General features: G+C 47.6%; 1 pseudogene; it reads right to left on the reverse strand.

Moving 5' to 3' along the window:
• Positions 1 to 1,614: 1,614 nt before the first annotated feature.
• On the reverse strand, positions 1,615 to 6,081 carry LOC121459778 (annotated as a pseudogene).
• Between the last annotated feature and the right edge of the window lie 21,065 nt (positions 6,082 to 27,146).

Below are 27,146 nucleotides of genomic sequence, written 5' to 3' on the forward strand. Positions count from 1 at the left end.
AGAGTTGAACTGGCACTTTGAAATACTCCTAGAATAGGCCATGTGTCTGCTGTTTTGCTCCATCTCATCTAATAGAAAAGCAAGGAAGCAGGTGCACAGCTGTTTTGTGAGTCCCAGGGATTTTGCTTGCACCTTTGGTATGAAATTTGGAGTAACACTACATTTTAATAGAGTATGTGGTTTCATAGAAAAAAAATGTTAATTTTTAGATCTAGTCAGTTTGGTGTTTCATTATGAACATGTACTGAAAACAGGTGTTTCTCAAAGCTAATCATGTCATTTTTGGCCATCTGTGCAGGAAATGAAACCCTGAAATCTTTGTTCTATTCTCTCCTGTTGGCATAGCAGCAGCTTCGTCGATGTGATGCCATTAAATGTAAATGACTTGAGTCTTAACCTACAAATACTTGTGCTCCAGTGGGTAGAAGCAAACATACCTGCCTGTATAAACCTTAAATATTTTCAGTCACGGGACAACTGCAGGCAGTCCTTATGTTCATAACACTGGCACTCAGCCTAAGCGAGCTTGCTTTGCTGAGCACTAGATTGGGCTGTGACGGGCTCACCAGCCAAGTCCCATCCAGACTTACCTCAAAGTGTGCATGTGGAAATCTCTCCTAAGAGTCAACACATGACCTTGTCTGTCATGTATGACATGTCTGCAACTGTAGCCTGCTTGACCCCGCTGACTGAACTGTCAGAATTCCTCCTTCTATTTGTAAGTTTACTCTGATCACCCCAAGTAACCTTAATAGAGATGTATTTACTAAATGGGGGTGAAATGAAGTTATTTGCCATCTTGTGAGACTCTCCAGGACAGAATGCACAGTAAAGGGTAATGTCATTATCTCTGGAGTTTGGTAGCTGATTTATATCTATCCTCAAGCCTTTTCTTCCTGAATAGATTTGCTCATTTGCTTTGGTGCTAAGGATGGAACCAAGGCTTTGTGCATGCCACACAAGCACTGTACTGAGCTAAACCCCCAGCCCAGTCTTGTGAAATAAGCCACTATACTAAGATTCCATGAGGGATTGAAACCTTTCAAAGGGGATCATCATGAGATAAACTGAACTTCCCAGTGCATAGGATGACACCTGTCAGCTGTGAAGTGCACATAACTCAAATCTTGTTCAGTCTTTGAGTAACACTATCCCTCTTTCCAGGTTGTAATTATCTGTCCCCCTGGGTTACTCAGGTGTTACGTCAAGAGTCGACGTCAGGGAATCTGGTACTCCCTGATCATAGCATTTCTTGATATTTGATGCCCAAACAGTAGTTAAGGAGGTTGGGCTCTAGCTCAGTGGCTACACCTGCCTAGTAGGTAGAGATCTTAATACCCAGTACACTACCTATCCATCTACCACCATGGGGGTGGAGAGGGTGAGGACCAGAAACAGTGGCTAGGGTTCTGTCTCTGCCACTTAGTAGCTGTGATAGTGATCAACGGTCTGAAGAAACTATCTCAAGAGATAGTTATGACAGTCGGGAGTTGAAGCAGGTGGTAAAGTGGAAATGCTTTCAGTGACTTTAAAAAGTGCTGTGCTCACTTCAGACTCTCCCCTAGCAAACAATAAAGAGAAAATATGGTAGCCCTAGAAATCACAGAACAAGGATGCTGCGTTGCTTTTTTAATTGCATGGGTAGTTTTAAATAAATGGAGAAAGCACCTTCCAGAAGCTACACTAGCAGGAAGATTCCATCAAGCATTTACATAGTAAATTCCTATAATGTTACAAAGATTCTTGATCTTCACTTGAACTGTACATAAGGAAAAACAAGCCCCACAGGTTGGTGTTTGTCTGCTTGTAGAAGTACACTAAAGAAACCTGGGAAGCCAAGAGTGGGGAAGAGAAATGGTCAAAGGACATGTCACAAAACAGGTGTGGAGGTGTACACCTGTGTAAGCCCAGCACTTGGGAGGTGGGGGCAGGAGGATCAAGAATTCCAGCCTAGCCTCAGCTACATAGTTTGAAGCCAGCCTGGGAAATAACTGTCAAATGACCCTCCTTTTACTGTGAGGCAAAACCACCACCTTTAAGATAAAACAAGAATCTCAAAAGCTGTAGTTCTGAATTACAATATTTTTGAATACCTTAGACAGCTGGGTGTTTAAAAACAATACTTGGATGTCATCTGTGAAGTTTTAAAAGAATACTTTAGAGGAATTTTTTTCTCTGCTATCCCCTAGACAGTGTAATGAGGAAGGGAAGGGGCAGTGCTGGGTGGTTCTTCAGACACTAATTAGCTGGGGAAAGAGTTCGTTGGCGAAAGTGTCCTCCCAAGAATGGTCTGTACCAAGAGGAGAAGACATGTCGCTGAAGGGGGAAGGGGAGCCCTCATAGCCACAGTCACTGTAAGCATCCAGCAGGCAGGACGATGGTTTCAGAGAGTGACTGGATGAAAGCAGGTCTGAGATGCCCAGCTCTGGAATGAAGTCTTCTTCCAAAGGTTCTTTCTTCACTGAGACAATGAATTCAGGGTGATCCTCCTCTGAAGAGCTGGGAGGTGCTTCCTCTATTTTCACTACCACATTAGTTTGGCTCTCTGTCTCAGAGGGGATCTCTAAGACTAGAGGCTTGGTGTATACGTGGTCAAAACGAATGAGTTCATTAATGGCTTCCAGCTTGGCTGATGAGGTCCCCACTGACAGAGAAAGGGAGGCTGGTAAGGAACTAGGTCCTTCTGGGTAGACCTCTGGGAGTTCCTCCAGATTGGCAGACTCCAGGGATGGACACTTGAAAAACATGACAGGGTCCAGCTTGTCCAGAATGCCCAAAAGGATGTCAGACTGCAAGAGGTAAAACAAGAGTTCACTATTAGAATGACTGTGAAGTCTTCCAGGACCACTTAGGACCGAGTTCCACAATGTCAACTAGGCCTGTGCTCTCAGATCACAGGACCCTACCACCACCACCAGGACAGCTTCTCCCCATTTCATGACATAAACTATTGGAGATAGGAAAGTGACTGGTGCTCACCCCCTAACTCTTACCAACACTAACTTCTCTTTCTCCATTTGCCTGGGTAGGCAAGACACACATCATATGGATACTACAAAATGAGCCAATCTCAAATAGCAGAATGAGCTCTACCTCTGAGTCTGAAGAGTCAGCAGTGTCAGAATCCACGGGAAGATGTTCTGGGGAGGTGACAACTGGGCCTGCACCTGCTGCAGAGGTGCACGTAGTCTGAGTGCTGCGGACTCAGCAGACCCGGCCACCGGCCTTACTCCATTTCCCTGGAAGGAAAAACCAAAGTGAGGAAATGCACACCAGGCAATTATGAGTCCTGCTCTTCAAAACACTTTCTAGAAAGGATCTGGGAGGTGATCAGAGCATAAGCTTGTCTGCTGTGCACACATGTGGACCAGAGTTCAGCACCAGTGTAAGTGGAGCATGACAACTGTGCCTATAACCCCTATACAAGAGGACCACCAAGGTCTGCGGGCTACCAGCCTAGCTCCAGATTCAATCTGCTTCAAAGGAATAAGGTGGAGAGTAACAGGGCAAAGATGTCCAGCACCCTTTCAGTTCTGTACATGTGCACAGGTGTGCACAAACACCATTCCTATATTAACTACACCAAATAAAGTAGCATATGCCTGTAATTTTAACCCTTGGAGAGTGAAGACAAGAGGATTAACAGCTACATACCAAATTTGGGGCCAACCTGGGCTGCATGAAACCCTATCTCAAAAAAAAAAAAAAAAAAAAAAAAAAAGAGAGAAGAGAAAGAAAAGGAAAAGTCCAGGAAACAGGTCACTTATAGTGGCTCATTCCTATAACCCCAGCACTAAGGAGACTAAGGCAAGAGGATGAGTCCAAGGCCAACCTGGGTTACATACAAAGACTCTCAAAAAACAAGACAGGGCTGGAGAGATGGCTCAGAGGTTAAGACTGTTCTTCCAGATCCTGAGTTCAATTCCCAGCAACCACATGGTGGCTCACAACCCTGTGAGCCCTCTTCTGGTATGCAGGTGGATATACAAGCAGAACTCTCAAAAAGGAAGGAAAGAGAAGAGGAAGACTTGATCAGAAAGTTCAGAACACAAACACCATCTGCTCACATCACAACAGTTCTGGGAGATTTACCTTGGACTCCGTCTCTGGAGTCTCTTCAGAAGCCAGTGTATCCATTCCCAAGCGAGTTCTTAACTCCTGGTTTTCAATCACAAGGCCATGAGTTTTCTCTCGTAAAAGCTGATTTTCTAATAGAAGTTTTTGGTTCTGTAAGAAAATCCAGAAGAGGCAACTAAAATGTGATTTGCTACAGTCGGTACCCTCAGTAAACTGATAAATCCTATGTTTATGCAGTTCATAATTACTGTATACCGGTGGCTAGTGGTACAGATCAGTTGGTAGGGCTTGCTGTGCCACATATGAAGCCCTGGGTTCAACCTCCATTTCTACATAAAACTAGCATGGATGCTTCACGCCTGTAATCCCAGCACCTGAGATGTCAGCTGGAGGAACAGAAACTCAGCGACATCCTTGGCTTTACAGCAAGTTAGAACCCAGCCTAGGACACGTGTGGGGAAAATGGCAGGGAAGAACAATCAACTAAAGCAAGCTGTCTGAAAATGTCCTAATGATACCTATTACTCTGCTGAATATAAAATAAAGTGGGGGTGGTGGGCTATACCTAACAAGATAGTTCTAAAAAAACAAAAACCCTAATGATATGACCCACATTTTTTTAAGAACCAGCTGGTGATTAAAACTTTCAAAAGAACAATAGCCCTTGCTCAGATTAGATAACAAGAGAACCCTAGAAGGAAGGGCAGCTCTAGTGGGCCTTTGGCAGAGCCAGGAGTGCTAAAGGTTAAAGCACGATCTATCTGACCAGGCTAATCTCTGAGCAGTCTATCGCTAGTATCAGCTGCCAGGAGTGTCTGCCTTCACCACCTATCTGCAAGGCTAGTTAAACTTTAAATCGCACTTTGAGTTGTATTCTAAAGGGTTGCAAGCAGCTTAGGATGGGCAGGGAACCCTAGGGCCTGATGTGGAAGGGAAGACAGCAAGCGTGGCCTAAAGTCGCTTTACCTCTTCTTCCAAATCCACCACTTGCTGCTCCAGCTCGCTCATCCGGGCTTTCTTTCGATCTCGGGCTGTCTGCGCTGCTACTCTGTTTTTCAGTTTCCTGAAGGAAAACAAGGAATAACGAACTGAGTCATCTCCAGCTTTCTGGTATCTTTATTTGTAAATGTGGCCAGCTGGTGCTTTCGTTGACTTAACAGAATAAGGCTAAACAGTGGTAAACACATTGAGACTCCTCAAAAGGACAAAACCACAGCTTTCTGTCCGTGGGCCTTGAAGGCTTGCTTGAGTCTCTCCCGTGTGGGTCTCATTTTACCACCGGGCTGACACATTCCCGTTGCGTCATAAGCATCTTCCCTCCTCCCCCGCGGCTTTCTGGTTCCAATTCCGTCCAACAGGCTCGGTGCTGGGGCGACATCCGTGAAGGCGGCTGGGGCGCTACCGACCGTCCCTCCCCCAAGCTCAAGGCTGCGGGAGGCTGGTGACTCGGTGTTGAGTTCCCAAGCGGCTGCAGTGACAACCAGAGTGGACCCTGCCCCGCGACAACCGAGAGCAAGCATTCGCAGAGGACTGTGCGTCAGGCACGTTCTGACCAGTGTCAGCCTCCCCCGACACAGACTGAGCTCCAGACTTTCGAGGGGCTGCCACCTCGGCTCCGCGCCTCCCTCCAGGAATAGGTACTGGAAACAAATCTACGCCACCCTCCAGAGCCCTCCCGATGAGCACACGGGTCCCATGCCCGGCCGACCCACCCCGCGCCCCGGCGCCGCCCGCCCGCCGGGCCCACCTCCGCAGCGCCTTCTCCTCCGGGCTCAGATGCGTGAGGCGCTGCCGCTTGCGAGCCTGCGGCGCCCCGCTCTCCTCGGACCCTGCTGCCCGCGAGTCCGACACCATGAGTGGCAGCGCCCGGCCGCCCGCGGCGGGCTGGCCCGATAGGAGCAGTACTTTCGGGGCTGCCGCGGCCGCGTTCGGCGCCGCTGCAACCACCACCATGGCCAAGAAGCGTCTACGCCAGCACAGCCACCGCCCCGTGGCCGCTCGCCGCGCCCAGCCTTTCTAGGGTCGTGGCCGTCTGCGATAGGTCCGCGCCGCGAGACGCGAGGCTATTCCCGGAGCCTATTGGTCCTGCGGGCCCAGGGGCGGGCCTAGCGCGGGCGGGGCCGGTGTCCAGCGTGGCTGCACAGCTGTCCTCCGCCTGGCGAGCTGGGCCTGAGGACCAGTGAACGACAGAGGCCAGGTTGCCGGGGTCCTCAGCAAACGCGTCCCCTCCCCGTGACAGTGGGAATGTCAGGCTTTTCTCGCTGGCCAGATCTCCAGACTGAGTCTCACAGATCACTACCCCTGCCGGACCACCTTTTAGTCCCCAGCGCCGCGTCGACCGCTAGCGCAGCGGAAAATCGAACTGGTGGCGTGTCCGGCTTGGAGTTAGCGGACACACACAAGGAGAAATTTGCAAAATGAGTTTTTAGGAAATGAGATAATTGCAAAACTAAATGTAGTCTGGCGTGATGGTGCTTGCCCATAATCTCAGCTCTTTGTTGCCAGTTTGAGGACAGTTGGGGCTATTTTAAATAATAATAATAATTTTTTAAAAAGACAAAACTTTAAAAGAAAAACACCAGAACACTGTTTACACATAGTAAGAGATTGATAAATAAATGTCTGCATAGTGGGAATACATGTGGATTCTTTTTTTTTCATTTCTAAAGCCCCTGATGTGAGCTCATACCGCTGTTGTTACCTTTGTCTTGCCGTGCTGGAGCCTGACCCCAGAATCTAGTGCTCTACCCTCAGCTATTCCTTCAGCCCCACTTTCTTTTTTTTTTTTTTTTTTTTTTTTTTTTTTTTTTTTTTTTTTTGGTTTTTCGAGACAGGGTTTCTCTGTGGTTTTGGAGCCTGTCCTGGAACTAGCTCTTGTAGACCAGGCTGGTCTCGAACTTACAGAGATCCGCCTGCCTCTGCCTCCCGAGTGCTGGGATTAAAGGCGTGCGCCACCACCGCCCAGCTCAGCCCCACTTTCTCTACGAAGTTAGAGATGCCGCTGAACTGTGTTCCCAGCCTTGACGTTAGTATTTCTTCTGTTCGGGGTGAGGCTGGGAAGATAGGTTACGGGGATGTTAGGTGTCCTCCTCTTGCCATCAGCCTTGTGCTCTTGAGACAGTGCACCACCACCACCACCACCACCACCCCGCTCACGCACGCGCTTACACACACACACACACACACACACACACACAATGTACTTGAAACTTGTCGTGGGGGCTTTGCTGGCCGGCCATCAAGTCTCCATGATCTTCCTGTCTTCCACGCCAGACTCTTCGCCGGGGTGCTGGGATTCAAACCCCAGACTTCATGTTTGTGCAGTAAAGCATTCTTACCCATGGAGCCATCTGTCCACCCCGATATTAGTATTGTTTTTATGAGGAGAAAATATAATGTTCTATGTGGAAACAGAGTTAGGCTTTACCCTGTATCCCTTGGCCTGTGAGAAAGTCCAGTTGGATGGCTAAAACTCCCATACACACACTTTTAGACCAGTAGTGTTTGGTTTTACCCTAGGTATCTGGGCTATCTAGTCTCTGGTTCTTGGCCACCAGAACCATCAGGTGGCTATAACTTGAGGAGAGCCAGGTTCTTGTGGAAGAGGAGTTGCCAGGCAGCAGCAAGAGAGCAGTTTAGACTCAAGATTAATAAATACGGAGAAACGCAAGATGGCTCACAGCTGTGTGCTCATTTCCTGGAGGCAACAAGTGCTAGGTTCCCTGGATCTCTGGATTACAAAGCAAGACCTTTGAAGTAGACACTACTTCCTGCTCAGTGCCTGGCACACTCTGGCCCTAGGGGTGCAAAGGTGAGTAAGATTGGAAGTCGCAACTGGAAATCATGCCAGACCTCAGAGTGCTGAGGGAAGGCTCAGGGGTGTGAAGTCAGATTAGATCCCCCACACAATAAATTACTCCTCCAGAGAGGAAATCAAAGCAAGGTCTCTCTCATCCATCCTTTAAGGCAGTGGTTCTCAACCCTTCCTAATGCTGCGACCCTTTAACCATCAAATTATTTCATTGCTACCTCCTAACTGTAACTTTGCTATTGTTATGAATCATAATGAATAGCTGATCTGCAGGAGATCTGATATTCGCCCTGTGAAAGGGTCATTTGACACCCACACACCCTGAGGGGTTATGGCCCATATGCTGAGTAGCACCACTTTAAAGAAAACACAGTTTCTGTTATTCCCAGAACTAGGCTATGAGCCTTCTGGCTTCCATTTTCTCTGTCCTTACTGATTAGGAAACCCAGTGATCACCCAGCTCAGGAAACCTGCATCTCTGGGGCTGTGAGCTGCTGGGTCCTAAAGTGCCTCCCTCCAGTGACAGGAGGCTCACTGTTGCCCTGGGCTCTTTCCAGAGAAGCCTTTGGAGGTGCTCCTGGTAGGGATGCGCGTGAAAGGACCTCGCAGATCTGTGAGAGGCTCTGAGGAAAGTCGTGTGACTATGGCATACCCTCCCCTCTTCTGTTTAGTAGGATTTATTAATGCCAAGAGAATGTTCTGTACTAGTTTAGAAATTCCAGAGGAACAGGGAAACTCAAAGCATTGGGGAGTTAAAGAGATGGCTTAGTCAGCCAAGGCCTTTACTCCTGAAAGGAAGATCTGAGCTGATCCCTGGAAGCCACCTCAAGGTGAAAGCAGCTCCACAAAGTTGACCTCTAGCACACAAGCCATCCTGTACGTGCCTAGTCACACACAAACGCACTGGGGTTGCTGGTGACGGTGATGATGACGATAATGAAGAAAAGCCATTGGGCATAAAAAGAAAATGCGGGGTTAGGGATGTAGTTCGGTGGTCAAGCATTTACTTAGTAATCATGGAACCCTGCATTCAATTCCTAACACCGCCAGGGGGAAAAAATTAACTGAAAGAAAGAGGAGGGGAGGGAAGGAGGAAGAAACAAGAGAAAAACAAGAGGAATGTGAACGGCTCCTTCCGGGCAGAGTGAGTAAATCTGCAGGTGGGCAAAGGACAAGATGTGGGGCAGAGGAGGAAACCAGTGCCTCGCATCCTGGTCTTGGTTAATGGGGTAGAAGTGGAATGCTGATTGTCACCCCCTCAGATGTTTTTCAAGACTTCTTATCTTTCTGGCAAACATTTCCAATCAGACTGAGAACAGTAACTTGGCCCACTGCAGACTGCTGTTCATGAAATCTTCAACAGTTATGTACAAACACTTGAATGGTTTCATAGCCCCTGTGCAAGATTGACTAGATAACTCTTGCACCAGAGACCATTAATGTTTTCAAACATCCCCAAGACACAATTGATATAAACGAGATAAAGTACAAAGTCTCCAGTGGAGTCAAAAAAACACATCTCAGGGGAGGCTGGAGGCGGGGTCAATGGCTTGAAACTGCAGGGGAGGGGTTATTTTGTAGGAGATGGTGGACAGGCCACAGAGCACTTGAAATGGGACTGCTCTGAGAACTCTTCCCTGCTGCCTGGGAAGTAGTGGCTAATGCCCCAAACTGTAGGTTTAGAGATGTTCAAAATGCTAAATTGTCTATGTATCTTAGCACAATTAAAAAAATAAATCAAAGCCGAGCATGGTGGCGCATGCCTATAATCCCAGAACTCAGGAGGCAGAGGTAGGTGGATCTCTGTGAGTTCCAGGTCAGCCTGGTCTACAGAGCAAGTTCCAGGACAGCCAAGACAGATACACAAAGAACGCCATCTTGAAAAAACAAGCAAGTCAAAAGTCAGTGTGGACTAGATGGGGGATAGAGTCCAGTCCGGACGTGCTCATCTACCAGGGTTGAAGCCCATTTGGGGAAAAGGTTAATCCCAAATAAATAAATAAATGTGTTGTTTGTAATTTTATCCTTTTCTTGATAATTCACTGTTTAATGTAGTGCTTTTTGAACAAGGTTTCAGCCAGGTGGCATGACTACTGTGGAAACAGAGACTAGAAGATCCCTCGCTCCAAGAACTCCAGGCCAGCGTGCAGCACACAGAGAGCCTCTTTCTAAACTAAACAAAACCAAGAGCGCATGTACTCTCTGCACAGAGGCACGTGTGCCTGCAGATAACTCTTCCCAAGAGTCAGGCGCCTGGAAGAATTCCGTCCCCTGCTGAGGCCAGGCTTCTCTCTGAGGAGTAGCATCCTAAGGCAGCCAACCCTCCAGACAGAGCACTTCGCTGTTGGTGATGGAGCAGAAAAATCAAACCACCTCAGTCCTGGGGCCATTCCTTCCCATCACTTGCACTTCCGCCATCTCCATGAGGCTGAAGTTGAACTGTCAGCTTTGCACGTGGCTCGGCTTCTAAGGAAAAAGGCATTCAAAGGACATGACCAGGTCATGATCCTCAGCCTGACAAGGATTGGATCTCCCACGAACTGGGATTACAGACACAAGTCACCATTCCTGGCTGGAAGCCCTTCTTGGTGGATGAGGTTTATATAAATTTTTAATTTAATTTTAAAATTTACAAAAACTTTTTTTTTTTTTTTTTTTTTGGTTTTTCGAGACAGGGTTTCTCTGTGGTTTTGGAGCCTCTCCTGGAACTAGCTCTTGTAGACCAGGCTGGTCTCGAACTCACAGAGATCCGCCTGCCTCTGCCTCCCGAGTGCTGGGATTAAAGGCGTGCGCCACCACCGCCCGGCCAAAAACTTTTTTAACTTGTTTTTATTTCGCAGATTTTATTTGAGAAAAGGTCTCACTATGTAGCCCAGACCAGCCTGAAACAGGCTATGTAGACCCACCTGGCCTCGAACTCACAGAAATCCCCCTGCCTCTGCCTCCCAAGTGCCGAGATTAGAATCACCACTCTCAGCTGTTACTTTTATTTTATGTGTGTGAGTGCCGGGCCTGCTTGTAAGTATGTGCAGCGTGCGTGCACAGTGCAGAGGAGGCTGGAGGAGGGCACCGTATCCCCTAGAGCTGGAGCCGCAGGTGGTTGTGAGCAGTCATGTGTGTTGGAAGCTGAATGTCCCCTGGAAGCCTGGGAAGTGCGCTTGGCCACTGACCCATCTTTCCAGACCTAACTCGGCACATTATTTTTTACTGTAATTCTAACTCCCAGCCCTGTGCTGGGCTGAGACCCAGGGTCTTGGACACAGTTACTACTGAGCCACAACTCTTTTTTTTTTTTTTTTTTTTTTTTTTTTTGGTTTTTCGAGACAGGGTTTCTCTGTGGTTTTGGAGCCTGTCCTGGAACTAGCTCTTGTAGACCAGGCTGGTCTCGAACTCACAGAGATCCGCCTGCCTCTGCCTCCCGAGTGCTGGGATTAAAGGCGTGCGCCACCACCGCCTGGCTTTTTTACCATTTTTTGATGCTTTTAAGTATCTTTGGTTTTTTTTAGAAAATCTTTTTAAAATGTTTTTATTATTTATGTAAATGGGTGTTTTGTCTGCGTATATGTCTATGCACTACACGTGTTCCCACTGCCTTCCAAGGCCAGAAGAACACAGCAGGTCCCCTGGAACTGGAGTTAGAGACAGTTGTGAGCTGGTGATTGGATCAGGGTCACAGGCTCCATCTACAAGAGTAGCCAGCGCTCTTCCTCACCGCGCTGTCCCCAGCCCACAGGGCTGCTCCCAGTCCAGTCTTGTAGTCAGCCACTGCACAAGCGCTGGGGACAGAGCATAGGGCTCTGCCCATCCCAGACACAACCTCTACTGCTAGCTCCTCCTGAGCCCAAGAGATCGGCCTTTCCTCCTCTCCTTCCACCTTACTTTCTTACTTTATTATTTACTGTGTATGGGCACTTTGTCCGTATGTACATCTGTACAGCTTGTGCATGTCTGGTGACCGCAGAGGCCAAAGGGAGTGTCAGTTACGGGTGTTAGTGAGCAGCGGTGTGGGTGCTGGGAAGTGAACTCAGATCCTCTGCCACCGCATCTCTCCAGGCCCTTTTGTTGTCTTTATGAGACAAGATTTTGCTATATAGCCCAGGCTGGCCTGCAGCTCAATGTGTGGCACAGGCTGGCCTCAAACCTGTACCAATTCTCCTGCCTCAGCCTCTCCCCCACTGGGACCACAGGCATGTACCATCATACCTATTTTGGCTTTTTGTCTGTTTTTCTTTTTGGCAGTGCTGGGGATTAAGCCTCAGCCCTCTAACAAAGGATATGACCTCACACTCCAATGCCTTAGGCATGCTACAAAATGTACGTGTTCTTTTTCCTGTTTTTTTTTTTTTTTAATGGAGACTTATTTGGTGACAAAGATCCGGCACTAAGTGTACTTGTTGTTGCTGGAGTTTGTTACTTCTTTTTTATCATTTATTTTGTTTATTCATGTATTTGACAGTGCTGGTGGAATGCCACTGTTTCTACATTTTCTTAGTAGACAGATTAAAAATAAATGCACATGTACTATCTGCATGCCAACAGCTATAATGGTGTCAGTGTAGATAGCTACATTTACTTCTGTGTTGATCAGCTCTGCATATTAAAAACTCTGAGTTCACTCCAATGACTCCAATTCTAACCCAACACCAAAAGGTGTAAGCTGTACTCTGTTTGTTTGTTTGTTTGTTTGTTTTGAGACAGGGTCTCTCTATGTAGTTCTGACTGTCTTGACACAGACATTTGCCTGCCCCTGCCTCCCAAGTACTGGGAATTAAAAGTGTGCACCACTATGCCAGGTTCAAAAGGTATATTCTTACCTTCTCTCCCTTCATATCCGTTTTTAGAAAGCTTTCCTTTTTTATTTTCAGTTATGTTAACGCATTTGGGTACGACGAGCATGCAAGTGTTGGTGCACTCGCAGCCAGAGGCTTAGGATCCCCTGGAGCTGGAGTTACAGGCAGTCGTGAGCTGCCAGACCTGAGTGCTGGGGAACAAACTCTGCAAGCGCGGTGCATGCTCTTAACTGTGAGCCATTGCTCCAACTTCCCCATCCTTTCATGTTCTTAACTCTGTTCTCAGCAATGAGCACATGGCTTTCAAACTGAGTGTGGTGGCTTGACCCAGTTATCTCAGCGACTGAGAGACCAAGGCAGGAAAAATGTGAGTGCAAAGGCAACCTGGGTACTGGGTGGGGGGCTGTGAGGAGGTAGGGAAAGGAAGGGAGGAAGGGGGGAAGGGAGAAAGAGAGCTCTCATTAATCTTAACATCTTTACTTGCTAAATAAAGTCTCATGTTTGTACATTTATGTGATCTATTATCAAGAGATAGTTCAATCTTCAACCTCAGAAGGCTTGACCCCTCTCTCCCACACACGCACAGACATATGTTTTGTTTTTTGTTTTTCGAGACAGTGTTTCTCTGTAGCTTTGGGGCCTGTCCTGGAACTAGCTCTTGTAGACCAGGCTGGCCTCGAACTCACAGAGATCCGCCTGCCCCTGCCTCCCGAGTGCTGGGATTAAAGACGCGCGCCACCACCGCCCAGCTCACACAGACGTGCACACTAATTTAGACATGGACTTGTGCTTGTGTGCACATGCCCTTTTGCGTGTATATAAAGGTAGAGATTTATAAAGCACCCCGCCCGTCTGTGCTCTATGCGCTACCATACAGTTCGTGAACAGGGCAAGGGGCTAGAGATTGAAACACAAAGACTCACAGACAAGAGACACGGGTCATCCTTGATGCCAGAATGCCCCAAGAATGCCCCCCTTTAGTGTGTCCAGGGGCAGCTTATATAGGGATCCTTAACTGACAGCCACACCTCAGCCAAATGCATCCGAAACCACTCCCCTGCCATCAGGAACTCCTGAGGGTCTCGTGCTCAGAGCAGCTGCAGGCTGTCTCAGAGCAGAGGAAAACAAGTTGTTTACAAGAAATTCAGGATTTGGGGGAGTTCAGAGCTCCCAAAAGAGATTGATGTCAGGGGCCTTCCTCTGTCACTTGTCACCTTATTTTTTGAGACAAGGTCTCTCACTGAACCTGGACTCACCTTTTCCCCTAGGCTGGCTGGCCACTGGGCTGTGGAGATCTGCCTGTCTCTGCCCCATCCCCACCCCTACCCCCAGTGCTTGGATTACGGGTACCTCTGGAACCAGACTCAGCAAACCCTTAGCCCTCTGAGTCGTAGTCCATAGATCCTCAGCTGTTTTAGATGGATGATGATGAGGTCTCATTTACCATCTACGGTACTTACATGTCATTGAACAGGTTTAAAAGAATAATAAAGTTTTAATTGTTTTTAAATTTTATTATGTTTTATTCATTTAGACTGGGGTGGGCGAAGCATGCCACAGCATGCACACAGAGCTCAGACGACAACGTGTGGCCAGCGAGGCTCTCCTTCCATGACGTAGACTCCGGGGACTGAACTCAGGCCGTCTGACTTGGAGCCAAGTGCCTCCCCCACTGAGTCATCTCACTGGTGTCATTAGTGAGTTAGCTAGTTAGTGAGTTAGTTGCTAGAGCGTAAACCCAGGACATTGTACATGCTAAACACATGCTATACTTACATCTGCAGCCCTGAAGTTTCATATTAAGATGTCCCAGTGGGTGCTGAGATGACTCAGTGTGGAAAGCACTTGCTGCTCTTGCAGAGACTATCAGGTGGATCGCAGCTCCCTACAGCTGCAGCTTTAGCGGATCCGAGGCTCTTCTGCCTCCACGAGCACCCGTGTGCACATTCCCACACGGACACACAGACATATGCGTAAATAACAATAAACCAGATACTTTCGTTCCATTTTAGAGGTACTTACATGTGTGTTAAGAAGAGGGTGTCAGGCCCCCTGGAACTAGAGCACCATGTGGGCGATGGAACTGAACTCATGCCTTCTGCAAGAGCAACGAGGGCTCTTAACCCCTGAGCTATCTCTCCAGCCCCTAAAAATAAGCCATAAAAAAAAGATACCAGCTGAGTGTGGAGGTGCTGCCTTTGCTCAGCGTTTAGGAGGCAGAGGCAGGTGGATATTTGAGGCCAGTCTAGTTGACGTAGTGAGTTCTAAGCCAGCTAGGTTTACATAGCAAGACCCTGTATTAAAAGAATCTAAATTATGGTTAATCCGTTACAGTTAGGAAAGTAACTGCTGCACAGGTCTCCTGGCCCTCTAGAAATCTGTGGAATCCTTTTGACTCACTAGGGCTAGAGAGCCTCATGGTTTTGTTAGTACATTTTTTGTCAGCATAGCAGGCAGACACAGCTCAACACAGCCACTCCCAGGCAGAGGAGCTCCCGGCCCTCCGTGACCCCCACTCCAGGAAATCCTTGGCAAGGCTGTGGAAATGAATTCAGGGTGAGCTGGAGCCAGGCGAAGGCCTTAAGTTTGCCCTGAGAAGCCCGAGTGCGGCTGCTCCGGAGTTTTCACAAGGCTCTGTAGATGAGCCTTGCCTTTCTCAGCTGGATTCCTCAAAGGACGCACTTCACCACTAGGTTTCAAAATTACGTTTACAATTAAGCAAAGTTCAAAGATAAGTAAAGCCATACATGGAGGCACATGCTTTAACCCCAGCACTCAGGCAGCAGAGGCAGGAGGATCTCGACTTGAGACCAACCAAGGCTACATAGTGAGTGAGTCCCCGTCTCAAATTAAAAAAAAAAAAAGTCAATGTCTTTAGCTGTATAGTGAACTTGGGGCTAAAACTGAGTTATGGAGAACTTGTACAGCCTTCAAGGCCCTGAGCTAAAGGGTGGGGGTAGAGAGAGTTCAGTAGGGAGTTAGCAGGTTCAATTCTCAGTCCCACATAAGCTGCCCCAGGTGGCTCAGGCCAGTAAAACCCAGCACCTAGAAGGTGGAAACTGGAAGATCGAGAGTTCAAGGTCATCCTCAGATAGGTGGTAAGTTTGAGGCTAGCCTAAGACTGTGTCTCAAAAAAGAAAGAAAGAAAGAAAGAAAGAAAGAAAGAAAGAAAGAAGAGAAAGAGGAGGAGGAGGATGGGGGCCAAGAGGAGGAGGGAAAGACCTGCTGTACTGGGCCTGAGAATGATGTGCTCAGTGTGTTCACTCTCCAGCTTGAATCCTGGCACTGCCAATTTTTTTTATTCAAAAATTGAAACAACATCCTCTGTAAATATTTACATTTATGACATTTTAGTTATCAAGTTAAAAATCCATAGGGGTGTTAAAGAAAACGTGCCCAGGCTGTTTGTTAAAGACATCCAGACAGACTTTATTCACTGTCGATGTAAGGGTTAAGAAATGGATTCTGAAGCTGGGGAGAGAGATTGGGTCCAACTCTAAACACAGCATGGCCAAGCGGGGCTTTTCAGCTCAAAGAGCAGGGTGGAAGCCAGAGGATGGAAAATTACTAAGAGGAAACTTCAAAGGTGAAGGAGATCCTGGTTAAACCGACCTAACAGGATATGTGCAGGCAAGTCAGGTGGCCAGCCATGACCGGTGGGGGCAGGGCTGGACACGGAGACGGCCCAGAGGGACTGGACAGGGGACACAGTGAAGGGAGAGGAGCTGATGGCATGTTGATGGTGAGCAGATATCCAAGTCACAGGTTCCCGCTAAAGTGACAGGCGAGTGTTCTTGATGAACTAGATTCCTTCCGACAGCACACATCTAGCCCTGGAGGGGAGGTCGGGCCCTGCGAAGCATCTCCACCAGGGATATACGGCATTGCTACATTGTTTTAGTGACTATGAGAACCAAAGCATTTGAGAACACTGTACTAGAAAAGCAGAAGCCAAATTCCATGAGAAAGAAAAATGCCAGAAATAAGAAGGTGAGACCCTGAAGGACAGAGGACAACAAAACCTATCACACAAGACAGAGGAAAGGGAGCCAGGGCAAAGGTGCACCAACACAGGAGAGCCTGGGCTCCATTCCCAGCACCAAAAAAATCTAGAAGAAGAAGGAGAAGAAGAAGGAGGAGGAGGAGGAGGAGGAGGAGGAGGAGGAGGAGGAGAAGGAGAAGAACCATAAAAAATGATTAACTAGAAATGAAATAAATTGGTAAACATAAATCCAAATATATCAATATTTTAAAAATAAATGTGAGGGCTGGAGCAATGGCTCAGTGGTTAAGAACACTGGCTGGCTGTTTTTCCAGAGGACTTGGATTTGATTCCCAGCACCCACACGGCAGCTCACAACTGTCTCTAACGCCACTTTCAGGGGATCTGAGGCCATCTTCTATCTTTCACGGGTACCAGGCAGACACACCAGTGGTGCACAGACATGCGTGAGAACAAAATATTCACACACACAAGATAAAAATAACAAAAATGTGAATAAAATGTGAACAATTCGGTGTGGTCACGTGGATCCTAGCAATCGGGAGGTGGAGGCAGGGAGACCAGGAGTTCAAGTCCAGCTTTACTTATATATTAGGACTTCAAAGCCAATCTGGGCTATAGGAGACCCTATGTTAGAAAGAAATAACACAGGACCAGTAGCGAGATGCTTAGTAAATAAGGGTGATTGCCATATATTTCTGATGTTTCCAGTTTGATTCTTGGGACCCACAGTAAAAGGAAAGAACTGATTCCACAAAGTTGTCCTCTGACCTTTACACATGAAACAAACGCCCTCCCCACCCCACACACACACACACATAATAAGTGAAACAAAGTTAGAATAATAATAAAAAGTGGGTGAATTATAGTTTCTTCTTAGAAGAGAGTTTATTATATTTTATATATAATTATAGAGTCGGACGGTGGTGTCGCACGCCTTTAATTCCAACATTTCGGAGGCAGAGGCAGGCAGATTTTGAGGCCAGCCTGGTGTACAGAGCGAGTTCCAGGGCAGCCAGTACTGTTACATAGCGAAGCCTTGTTGTGGAAAACCAATAATAATGATAATGATAGTAATAACAACAATTGTATAACATTATTGTTGTTGTTGTTAACACTGAGTTTTGGGGGGTAGGAGTTGTTTTGCTTTGAGATGACGGCTTGCTGTATTGCTTAGGCTGTGCTCAAAGCTGACTTCTGCCTCAGCCTCCTAAGAAGTTGGGACTCCAGGCTTGCAATCCCCCACACCCAGCAAGGAATTAATAGTTTCTCGAGTGATCATCATCTTCATCTTCATGGCGCTTGGGCACCAACGCAGGGCCATGCACATACTAAGCACAGACTCAACCCCCAAGCTCCCTCTCGCCTTTTGGATGACGACAGAACTCCCATCTTTCCTAAGAGAGTCTTCCTTCTTTCCTTTTTCCTTACTCTCATTCATTTCTTTGAGGCTCCTGGTTCCACTGGCCTCAAACTGACAAACTTTTTGCCTCTGCCTCCCAGAACTGGGATTTCAGGCATGTTCCACCACGCCCAGCCTACGCTATACTCTCAATGACACAACGTTCTTTAAATCGCCCTGGAAGTCTTGTGCATCACCCCATTCTCCTGAAGGCAGAATTCAGCCTCAGGCGGCTCATCGTGGACACTGACCGCTGGATATGCTCACTCTATGGTACACTGACATTCTCAGTAGCCTAGGGGGTATCTATTCTACTTTCCTGACTTGGCCAAATCTATTTTGTCCAAGGAGCGTATTTGAAAACACTCAACTTTCAGATTCTCATGGAACTGAAGATAGCTGAGCAGTACGGTCTGAACCAATGTGTCAGTGGAAGCTCAGAGGCATAGAGGGTTCCAGGAAGTTTACTCAGCAGCAAGGACTTTACCTTTCACCTCTTGCCTATTGGCTTTACCTCTTTCCCTTTCCGGCCTGCCTGGAATGTTGACCTAGTTGCATAAATTGAGGGTTCAGCAACCATTTTGCCAAGTATGAGAAAAGAAAGTCCATGTTAAAGATGTGAGAGTCCCCGGCTGCCTCACGGCTTCACCGGACTGAGCACGCCCACATCCGCAGTTACGTAAGAACTCTAAACTCCAGGACAGCTGGCTTCTTGTGACATGTCATAAAACACAGCCCTTGTTTTTCCCGCTGCCCGTCATGGCTTCTCTGAACACTGTGTCTTTGTTGTTCCCATGGGTGGGTTAGCAGCACTGTGAGGAACTGTACCTGAGCAGGGCAACTGCAAGTAGGTGGCCCTGGGACAGTAGCCTGTTTTCTGTCACCAGGAAAGGAGATGAGTCACCTAGCCAGAGTCACGCTTGTGGGTGAGAAGGGAAGAGATAATCACCTTAGGACTACTGATGCCTTCTCTCGTTCATCCCTGTCCCAACTACAGCCCTGTCATGCTCCAAGACACCCGAGTGTGTGTGTGAGTGTGTGTGTGTGTGGTTTTTTGGGTGTGTAGTGTGTGTGTTTGTGGTGTTTTGTGTGTGTGTATATGTGTGTGTGCATGTGTGTGTGGTCTATTGTGTGCAGTGTTGTATATGTTTGTGGTGGTATATGTGTGGTGTGTGTGTGGTGTATGCGTGTGTGATGTGTGTGTGGTGTTTTGTATGTGTGTGTGATGGTATATATGTGGTGTGTGTGTGGTATACATGTATGTGTGTGGTGTGTGTGTGTGGTGTTGTATCCATGTGTGGTAGTATGTGTATGGTGTGTGTGTGGTGTGAGTGTGTGTGTGAGGGTGAGTGCACTCAAGTACGTGTACAGGATTATATGTTGGAAGGCCAGGGGCTGGCATCTGGTCTTGTCTACCACTTTCCACCCTATTGTTAGACTCGGGGTCTCTCCCTGACATGCTGTGACTAGACTGGCTCACCAGCAAACCAAGGGACCCTCTGTCTCCTCCTCCCCGGCACACACAGGTGTGTGCCTAGCTTTTCACACGAGCACTGGCAATCTAACCTGCGGTCCGCATGCTTGCGCGGTAACAGCTTCAGCAGCTGAGCCGCTTTCCACCCCCTCCTTCCCTTATTATTTTGCTCACAAATCCCATTTCCTCTTTCTGGTGAAGTCAGTTTTTCTACCTTAGAATTATCGACAGTTGGAGCTAGACAATTCTCTGTGGTAGGAGGTAGGAGGTACCCTGTGTTTTGTGCCTCCCAAGGTTTTTAGCAGTGTGCCTGGGGCCTCTTTCTATAAAATCTCAAATGCATGCCCTCCATCCCCAGTTGTGACAACCAAAATTGTCTTCGGACGTTGCCAAATGGCTTCCAACACTGCCAACATGTCCCCTCACTGGGACCCAGAGCTCTGAACTCAAGCCAGGCCTCCCTCCAGACCATACCTGCTGTTCCACAGCTCTGGCCGGCCTGTCTGCACCTCCAGAGCAGACTATAATCACGCTGAAGGTAAAGGGCTGCCTTGGGCCCATACTTCATCTCCCTGAAGACCAGCTAGCTGGGTGTAGAAATGGTTCTGAAGAACAGGCATAGAATTCGGGCTGCTTGAGTCCATGTTCTCATGAACACTTTGATTGTGTTTAATGTCACATTTTCCAGAAAACAAACAAAACACTACACTGAGCACTGACCCACACACACCAATTAAAAAGAAAAAGCCTGAATATCATGGTGTGTACCACTGATCCCAGCACTTAGGAAGCTGGGGAAATAGAATTAAGTTCAAGACCAGCCTGGGCTTCAAAATGAGAACCTGCCCCACCCCCCAAAAAAAACCCATAAGAAACAAAACAAAACAAAACAAAACAAAAAAACAGGACCAGTGAAAGGAAACTGAATGTTTGGGATGACATTTTTATAGTCTCACAAGGAAAAACTGGAACTTTTAAACAATGGCATGTGTTTATTCTGTGTGAGAGAGTGTGAACATGTGCACACACGTGTACACGGCCATACCATACCATTGCAATCATATGGCAGTCAGAGGACAACTTGCGGAAGTCAGTTCTCCCATTCCACACGGAAGGTTCGAAGGAGCAAATCCAGATCATCAGGGTTCGAACTTTTAAACAATGGCATGTGTTTATTCTGTGTGTGAGAGTGTGAACATGTGCACACACGTGTACACGGCCATACCATTGCAATCATATGGCGGTCAGAGGACAACTTGCGGAAGTCAGTTCTCCCATTCCACACGGAGGGTTCGAAGGAGCAAATCCAGATCATCAGGGTTCGGCGCAAGTGCCCTTTCCTTCCGAGCCACCTCACTGGCTCCAAAACTGAACCCTTCAATGAAAGCTGGGTGGAGTGCTTCCTGGTTGTCACCCTAGGATTTAGAAATCTGCCTCTAGTTTGGGATAGGGGACGGGGAATCACCCAAACTCTCTTAAGTGAGCCAGGAGAGAATGAAGAACGAATTCCTTTTTCTTGTGAAATAAAACCTGGATGTTACCCTTGCAGGAAGTGCTAGCTCGAGGTACGAGAGAAAGCGGGCTCAGTTGTTCTCACAGTGCCTACATACACGAGCCTGTAATTTCCTGAGCTATATTCCTCAAACGATGTAATTTATAAGATTGAAAAATTAAGCAAAGTTTGAATGAAGTAAGGTTTAAAAGATGAGTAAAGTCAAGCAGTGCTGGCACACGCCTTTAATCCCAGCACTCAGGAGGCAGAGGCAGGCGGATCTCTGTGTACAAGGACAGCCGGGACAGTGAGTTCCAGGACAGCCAGGGCTAAATAGTGAGACCCTGCCTCAGAAAATAAAAGATAAGCAAAATATATCAGTTTGAGCTTTTATTTTCTCTTATCTTCAAGAATATTTTTCTTTAAAAACTGTATCACATGTATTTACTCAGGTGTGTGTGAGCTGGCGAGCACGCTTTCACACGCATGCCAGGCAGGAGTGCGGAGTCAGTTTTCCCCTTCCCTGTATAGGTCCAGGATTACACTCAGGTGGTCAGGCTTGGTGACAAGCACCATAGGGTAACCGCTGAGCCACCTTGATAACCCAAGAGACTTTTTTAAATGAAATTCTAAGGCAGCTGGTCTTATGAGGTGAACTGTTTAGATCTGGGGGTAAGAGAGGAATACTAATATGGAGGAACTCAAAGTAAGGGACGCTCTGGCCCCGAGCAAGCACGTTTGTACATTTGCGGTCTGCAGCACTCTTGTCTGATGTCTTTAGGAGAGCAGGCACTACTATCTCCGTGGTAATCTTGGTTTGGCCTGTTGTGTTGAAGTCCTTTGACTCTCAGGCACAGGGGAAGGTAGATCCCAGAGCAAGCAGTTTCTTCTACTCCAAAGCCCCTGCCTTTCTTGCCAACTTTGTTTTTATTTCTTTTTTTTTTCTCTCTTTGCAGGGCTGGAGACAGAAGTCAGGGTCTCTCCCAGGCAAGGCAAGTACTCCACCACTGAGCAACACTCCCGGTATGTCTGACGGATGTCCATTTGTGAGCCGTTTGAACTTCTTTGAGATGCTGTGTGTGGGGGCAGGAAGTCCCCGGGTCACGGTGGTAAGTGTTTCCTTCGATTCTGTGATCACTGGCCTCTTTCTGGAAAAAGAGTTGCGTTACTTCCTGAAGTTCACTTGCGTATTTAAGGGTTCCAAGAAATCCAACCCTCCTTCGGAGGTTGGGTTTGCAGAATGCTACCGTTGGTTTGCCCAGTCAGTTGTACAGGGGTTGAAAGGGCAAAGGAAAAGATGGTGTCACGCATCTGCCACTCTCAGCCACCTGCAGCAGAGAATGGCTCCAGACTTTTATTGATTGATTGATTGATCACAACCTATCCATTGTCCCTAAGTATTCTGGACTCTGAGGTTCAAAAGCATCAGAGGAAACCAGTTTTATCTTGCTTGAAAGAAGTTTAATCATCTCGGGCCTCCATCACTAAGAAGAAATAAAATCACTCTGCTGCCATGGACCTTTCTTAAATCTTTTATTTTGATATTATTTGAATTTTACCCAGAAAAGGCTAGAGAGATGGTTCAGTGGCTAAGAGTGCTTGTTGCTCCTGCCGACAACACAGGTTGGATTCCCACATCTACATGGTGGTTCCCAACCATCCCACCTGTAACTCCAGAGTCAAGGAATCTAATGTCCTCTTTTGACCTTCAAGGGGACAAAGCACACACATACCTGTAGGCACAATACAGATAAAATGAATAAATCTAATTTAATATTTTTATTTGCTTAAAAGCCAGTTGTGAAGCTAGTTCGGAGAGAAGCTGGCCAAGAGGCAGAGGGTGGGCCAGCATGGTTCAGTGAGCAGGAGCACTTTCTCCCAAGCCTTATGACTTGAGTTCTACAACCACGACCCACACAGACATGGTGGAAGGGCAGAACCAACTTCAGCAAATTAATTATCCCCTGAGTTCTACATGGTGTATGCACACACACACACATACACACACACACACACACACACACACACACACACACACACACATCAGGCCTTCTGCACTCAGGTGGCAGAAGTAAATGACCTCTGAGTTCAAGGCCAGCCTAGTCTATTTAGAGAACTCCAGCTAATCTATCTCTGGAGAAATCAAGTTGGTACAGATCTGGAAGCTTCGTCCCCACTGGCTAGCTTTCATAGCACTGGAAGGTGCCGGGCATGCTCCTGGAGAAGTCACCTTACACAGCTGGGAACCCTGAAAACTGCAATAGTGACCAGCCTGGCAAGCTGTGCCCACCAATGAATGTTATGAGAGTAACCAACAATTTTCTGGTGGAATTCAAAATCCACTCCACAAGCAGGAAGCCATGCCTGACACGGATATTGGAACCAAGAGCCTGTGGGTAGAGAGGTCACAGGCCCTTGCGGAGAACCTAACCACCATCATTCTGCTAAACGGACATAGCACCTAGTAAATCTGCTCCAAAAGCCTTATCCTTATACCCATAGGCGAGCACATATCTTCATCAGAGAAGCGTCTTTTTGCAGCCTATGTTGATTACACTAAGAGCCACAGCTGGTTCATGTGCAGAGGACGAGAGACTAAAGAATACCCAGCCCTAAATGAGACACCTATACCATACCCTGTCCTCCCAAGGTCATCATGGAAGAAGGGGAGGAAAGACGGAGAGCCAGAGGCAGTGGGTGACCACAAGGGCACAGCAGGGCAGTGGTACATATGGACTCACAGCAGCTGTGACTGCATTCATCAGATCAAGACATTCAGAATGCCAGCATGGAGTGTTACAGTAGGCATGAAGTTCCACCCCCAGCTTGGGAGCTATTGGCAATTAAAGACTATTGGGAGAAGGAGAGTCCATTTTCTCTGGAGATGCAGCCCTGAGAGGCTACCCATACTCCGGTAGATGGCCCTACACCCAAACACTTACTGTCAGTACCAAGTACACCCAGTGATACTGGAGAAAACAGGAAGAGCACGTGAAATTGGAGGGAAACAGTGGCAGTGGGTGTCTTCGTTACTTTCCTATTGTCATGACAAAACACCATGACCAAGGAAACTTGTATATAGAAAGAGCCTACAGGGGGTTAGAGTGCGCAACCATCATGGCGGGGAGCATGGAAGCAGCCACAGGCATGATTCTGGAGAAGTAGCTGAGAGCTCATATCTTGATCCACAACCATGAGTCAAAGAAAGAAACTTGGAATCTCAAAAAAATCTTTCAAGCCGGGCGGTGGTGGCACACGCCTTTAATCCCACCTGCCTCTGCCTTCTAAGTGCCAGAATTGAAGGTGTGTGCAGCCACACCTGGCAACTTTTTAAGTTTTTGAGACAGGGTCTTGGTGTGCTTCCCATGCTAGCATTAAACTCTTATGTCTAAAAGTTGTTCTTTAGCCTCAATTTCCCTTACTGCTATCAGCTGACATTATTTTGATCCATTCATCCTAAACTAAGAAACCAACAGGACACTGCTACTCATTGAACTAGTCCGGAGGTAGATTTGAGCCATTGTTCCCAACATCCTCTTTTTGCTCCAGAGTCTTGTTTTGTTTGTTGACTGATGTGGGATTCCCCTTTGTATGCTGTGAATGCCATTGGTTAATAAAGGAACTGCTTTGGGCCTATAGCAGAGCTATAGGGGAACAGAGCTAGGCAGGGAAACTAAACTGAATGCTGGGAGAAAGAAGGGCAGAGTCAGAGAGAAGCCATGTAGCCCCACCAGAGACAGATAGAACTTTAGCTGGTAAGCCACAGCCACGTGGTGATACACAGATTAATAGAAATGGGTTAAATTAATATGTAAGAGTTAGCCAATAAGAAGCTATAGCTAATGGGCCAAGCAGTGATTTAATTAATACACTTTCTGTGTGATTATTTTGGGACTAAGCGGCCAGGAACCAACAAGCAGCCTCCTCCAAGAGTTGACACAGTCTCTCCCTTTGCCATCCAACCTGACCTCTCACCATCTCCAGAGCACTGGCATTGCAGGCATGAGCTTTCTCCAGACTGGGGGTCAGTTCCCACTGCTTTGCTGCTGCTGCTGCTGCTGCTGCTGCTGCTGCTGGTGTGTGTGTGTGTGTGTGTGTGTGTGTGTGTGTGTGTGTGTACGTATACCGGTCAGGATGTTTGAAAATGGATCCCAATAAACAGTATTATGTGGACAGCTAAACTGATTCAAGTTCACCTTCAGAGACAAAGATGCTGCTGCCTTTGGGTGATGTCAGGGTCCCACTGGGGTCTAGACTTCCTGAGAATGTTCTAGGGACTCTAGACTTTGAAAACAACAAACTCTGGTTTGGTGATTAAAGGAGACAAGAGAAGACAGAGAAGCTTTAATCCTGGAGGAGGAGGTGGAATTCCACTTACTTCAGAGGGCACAGAGAGAGAAACCACTGAGCTTCCACTCCCAGGAGCAGTCACCCCGAGCTGTGACTGGGGTATCGGCTTGTGAAATGGAGACATGGGGCGGATTGTCGGGTCTCCCACATATATGGGTTGAGTAAGCTTGGACAAGTTCCTTAATCTCTCTGAGCCTTGGTTTCCTTGTCTCTAAAGCAAGATTGCTTAAGCGAATGCATTCAGGCCAGGGTGTGTCAGAGAACACACGGACTAATGTAGACTATTGTTATTACCAGCTGCTGCCGACAGGTATTCCCACCTCTTCTCCATCTCCCCTTCGTCCTGGCCTTCCTTTCCTCTCCCAATATTTGGTTTCCTCTTTCTTTCTAGCCCTTGGACAGAGGCCAAAGATGGAATCAGGGCCTGGTACATGCGAGGTAGAACATTGTGCTCCAGCTGTGCCTCCACTCCTCTGCATACCTGTCCTGCAGACAGATGTTAGCCAAGAAATACAGCACTTCCCAGAAGGCCGAGGGAACAGCCCATAGCCAAGTCTTTCCAAATATTTCCCTATTCATTTATCTTTATGTATTTTATGCCTGTATGTCTGTGTACCATACGCATGCAATACCCATGGAGGCCAGAAGCACAGACAGTTGTTAGTGTAGGTGCTGAGAATCAAACTGGGTCCTCTGGAAGAGCAACAAGTGCTCTTAAGCCCTCTCTCCAGGGCACCCCACCCCTTCTTTTATGAGACAAGATCTCTCACTGGGACCCGGAGCTTGACAATTAGACCAGGCTAGCTAGCCAGGCAGCCCAGAATTCTGCCTGTCTCTGCCTCCCCAGCCTTGGGAATACAAGCTTGTGCCAGCATTCCCAACTTTATTCATGGTTGCTTGCAAAGCAAACGTTTTACTACTAAGCTACCTTCTTGCCCCTGCCTTTTGAGATGGTCTCGTGTAGCCCAGGCTGGCCTGAAATGCAGTATGCACTGAAGATAATCTTGAGTTTCTGGGCCTCCTGTCCCTACCTCCTGATTGCTGAAATGAAAAACTTGCTCGACCACCGTGGACAGTGCTGTGCATCAAACGCTGGCCTGCCCGTCCTAGAACAGCACCACCTATGTAGATCCGCCCCCGGCCCCTCACCCTGCCTCTTTAAGATTGATTTCTTGTGTATGTGTGTGCCTGAGTGTATGCCTGTGCACCAAGAGTGTGCAGGAGCCCAAGGAGACCCGAAAATGTGTCTGAGCTCCTGAAACTGGCGTTAGGGATGTTTTGTGAGCCGCCACGCAGGTCCTCTGCAAGAATGGCAGTGCTCCTAGCCGGTGAGCCAGCTCTCCCTCCTGAATCTGCCTCTTTAAATAGAGAAACATAACTATAGGGCCTTTAAATTTATTTTTATTTTATGTGTGTATATGTGTGTTCTGCCTGCCTGCATGCCTGTGTGTCACTTGTGCCCAAGGAGGCCAGAAGGGGAGTCAGATCCTCTAGATCCAGAATTACAGATGTTTGTTAGCGTGCTGAGAATTGGACCTGGGTCCTCTAAGAAGAGCAGCCAATGTTCTGACTTTGGTTGTTGGCCACAGCACAGATGCGGTAAGCACCAGGCGGCTTTTCTCTAGCTGCCGCCCCCACAGTGTGGGGGACTCAAATGCCGGCTCGCCCTTTGTGGGGGACACTCCTGTTCCTGGGATGCCATTTATTTGCCCCGTTAGTGTGACCTCAAACAAAATGTCCAGCAGAG

The sequence above is a fragment of the Microtus oregoni genome, unplaced genomic scaffold, assembly GCF_018167655.1.
Source record: "Microtus oregoni isolate MIOR12 unplaced genomic scaffold, Mior012 000019F_ref0000042, whole genome shotgun sequence".
Taxonomy (NCBI): domain Eukaryota; kingdom Metazoa; phylum Chordata; class Mammalia; order Rodentia; family Cricetidae; genus Microtus; species Microtus oregoni.